The sequence below is a fragment of the Papio anubis genome, chromosome 9, assembly GCF_008728515.1.
Source record: "Papio anubis isolate 15944 chromosome 9, Panubis1.0, whole genome shotgun sequence".
Taxonomy (NCBI): Eukaryota; Metazoa; Chordata; class Mammalia; order Primates; family Cercopithecidae; genus Papio; species Papio anubis.
The window spans coordinates 12,321,268-12,324,638 of NC_044984.1; the positions used below are offsets into that span (position 1 = coordinate 12,321,268).

At 45.7% G+C, this 3,371-nt stretch overlaps 1 pseudogene; it reads right to left on the reverse strand.

The window, feature by feature from the left end:
- Positions 1-2,520: 2,520 nt before the first annotated feature.
- On the reverse strand, positions 2,521-2,816 carry LOC108581207 (annotated as a pseudogene).
- Between the last annotated feature and the right edge of the window lie 555 nt (positions 2,817-3,371).

The following is a 3,371-nucleotide window of genomic DNA, read 5'->3' on the forward strand; positions in this document are numbered from 1 at the left end:
AGGAGTTTGAGACCAGCCTGGGTAACACAGCAGAACCCCACCGCTACAAAAAGTAATTTAAAAAATTAGCTGGGCATGGCGGATCCCCCTGTGGTCCTAGCTACTTGGGAGGCTGAGACAAGACAATCACTTGAGCCTTGGAGGATAAGGTTGCAGTGAGCTATGATTGTGCTGCTGCATTCCAGTCTGGGTGACAGGGCGAGACCCTGTCTCTAAAAGATAAATAGTAAACAAGTGATTCTTTACATTAGGGCTGAGGAGAGCCTCCTGTGTGTTAGGTATTTGCCAGGTGACTGGCATGTATTATTTCTTTTACTGGAGGTTATGAGTTATTTCTCAAGGAAACTGCGAATCAGAAAAGCTTGTTTGTCATATTTTAAAACTACAGCCTAGTCATTCTTTTTTTTTTCTTTTTCGTTTTTGAGACTGAGTTTTGCTCTTGTTGCCCAGGCTGGAGTACAATGGTGCGACCTCGGCTCACTGCAACCTCTGCCTCCCAAGTTCAAGCGATTCTCCTGCCTCAGCCTCCTGAGTAGCTGGGATTACAGGCATGCACCACCACGCCTGGCTAATTTTGTTTTTTTAGTAGAGACGAGGTTTCTCCATGTTGGTCAGGCTGGTCTCTAACTCCTGATTACAGGCGTGAGCCATTGCGCTGGGCATAGCCTAGTTATTCCTTATTCTGTCTTCTGTGATTTCTTAAATTCATCCAAGGGTGTTCAGGAATTTTGGAGGGTGAGCCTATGCTGACAAAATGAAGTTGAGCACCATAGTTTTGTGTTTTTACTAAATCTCCAGAAAATAAATGTGACCTTTGGACTGCCAGAAGATGCGCATTGAAACCTCACACAAAATCAGCATGTGAGGACAGAGAGGATGTTGGTGATCACCGGAATCTGTTCATTTTTCCTTTGAAGATGCTTAAGGGAAGTATGTGTGTGTTTATAGGTTTGTATGTGTTTTAGAGTGTGCCAACAAGCTTTAGCCATTTAAAGACAGACACTAAAGACTCCCTCTATTCAAAAAAAAGTTCTAGTGGAATTTTGTTCATAATATCTGCCTGAGAAAAAAACAGGCCCTGCTTTTCAGTCTTGAAGACCTAAGTCTCCTTTTTGAATAGAGTAGTGGGGGCTGGGTGCAGTGGCTCATGCCTATAACCCCAGCACTTTGGGAGGCCAAGGTGGGCAGATCTTTTGAGGTCAGGAGTTCGAGACCTGCATGGCCAACATGGTGAAACCCCGTCTCTACTAAAAATACAAAAATTAGCTGGGTGTGGTGGCTTGTGCCTGCTAATCCCACTACTCGGGAGGCTGAGGCATAAGAATCACTTGAACCCAGGAGGTGGAGGTTGCAGTGAGCCAAGATCATGCTGCTGCACTCCAGGCTGGACAACAGAGTGAGACTCCATCTCAAAAAAAGAGAAGAGTAGTGGGAGTAGTTGGGCGACAGAAGTATGCTGTAGAGAAGGCTGGCCAGCCTAACTCATTTTCCTAGTAAATGCCAGTGATGCCCCTAAGCAGGCACTAGCGTCTATTGCCAGTGTGGCATGTGGGTAAGTCACACTTTGTACCTCACCTCTTTAGCATCTTTGTCTGGGTGAACTCAGAATTATGTGTGATCACCAAGGGCAGCCTTGAAGGGGACGAAAGGGCCTTACAAGGACAAGCCTCTGGCTGACAGGGATGACAGAAGGGCAGCCCACCTGGGCGGGGTGCTGGGAGAGAGGGTAAAGGGAAGAAGGGTGTCATATTCAATTTTACAGCCTGTCCGCAAACTTCGTGGTTTTATGGTACTCAGCTGGGTAGTCATTTCCTGCCCTTTCTCCTACTGTGTTCTCCAGAGTCCCTGAGTCACTCTTTGGCCAGTGGCCTGCAGCCAGGGCTCATTTCTCTTCCCTATGGTCTAGAGAAGTTGTTTCCAAAGCGGGGTACGGGTATCCAGGGACAACATATTGCGAGGCGGTCTGTTGGGGTGTGGAAGACACTAGAACATTTATCTGTATTTAACCCATCCATTTCTAATGTCTATTTTTTATGTTTTGTAGTGTAAAGTTTTGCTGTAAACAATTCACAATAAATACATATAGATATGGCATATTTATATATATATATATAAAATGTATGTAAATTGTTTAACATACGTGCAAGTATGTTAAAGATATTATGTTGAATAGGGATGCATATCAAGAAGGTTTGGCCAGCCTGGCCAACATGGTGAAACCTCATCTCTACTAAAAATACAAAAATTAGCCTGGCATGGTGGTGGGCACCTGTAATCCCAGCTACTCAGGAGGCTGAGGTGCGAGAATTGCTTTAACCCAGGAGGTGGAGGTTGCAGTGAGCTGAGATGGTGCCACTGGATTCCAGGCTGGGCGGTAGAGCGAGACTCAGTCTCAAAGAAAAAAAAGAAAGTTTAGGACTATAGCCCTAGGGAATTATGCTGACAATAGTCCTTTTTTATTATTACATAAGTTAACCCATTTATTAAAGGCTAGTGATGTTTCCAGTGGTGGAGGAACATCTACTGGTCTCTCAGTTCCTTCAGTCTTCTGATGGTAGACTTTGCTGTGGCAGCAGAAGTGGTATTGTAGATTCAACCACCACCAGCTACTGTCTTCATGTAGGAACCACAGTGCCAGATGCCTGTATCTTGTCTTTTCGTCTTGGTTTTGCCACAGAAAGAGCAAGTGTACCTGACGTGCTAGCTGGTTTCAGTTTTCTTCACCATTTTCCGGAGGGAGGCACCATAGCGGATCCTGTATTTACTGACAATTCCAACTTTATTGGTGCATTTAGCCATGTCAGCGCAAAGTAGGTTTGAGCCCGTAATAGTCTTTAAAAGCATTATTTTATGTTTCATTATGAAATTAACTTTTTTTTTTTTTTTTTGGAGATGGAGTCTTGCTCTGTCCCTAGGCCGGAGTGCAGTGGCGCAATCTCGGCTCACTGCAATCTCTGCCTCCGAGGTTCAAGCGATTCCCCTGCCTCAGCCTCCTGAGTAGCTGGAATTACATACAGGAGTGCACCACCATGCCCGGCTAATTTTTTGTATTTTAGTAGAGACGGGGTTTTATCATGTTGGCCAGGATGGTCTCGATCTCCTGACCTCGTGAACCGCCCGCCTCGGCCTCCCAAAGTGCTAGGATTACAGGCGTAAGTGACCGTGACCGTGCCTGGCCCAACTTTCTTTTTTTTTGAGACAGAGTCTCACTCTGTCGCCAGGTTGGAGTGCAATGGCGTGATCTCGGCTCACTGCAAACTCTACCTCCTGGGTTCAAGCGATTCTCCTCCCTCAGCCTCCTGAGTAGCTGGGATTACAGGCATGCGCCACCATTCCCAGCTAATTTTTGTAGTTTTAGTAGAGATGGGGTT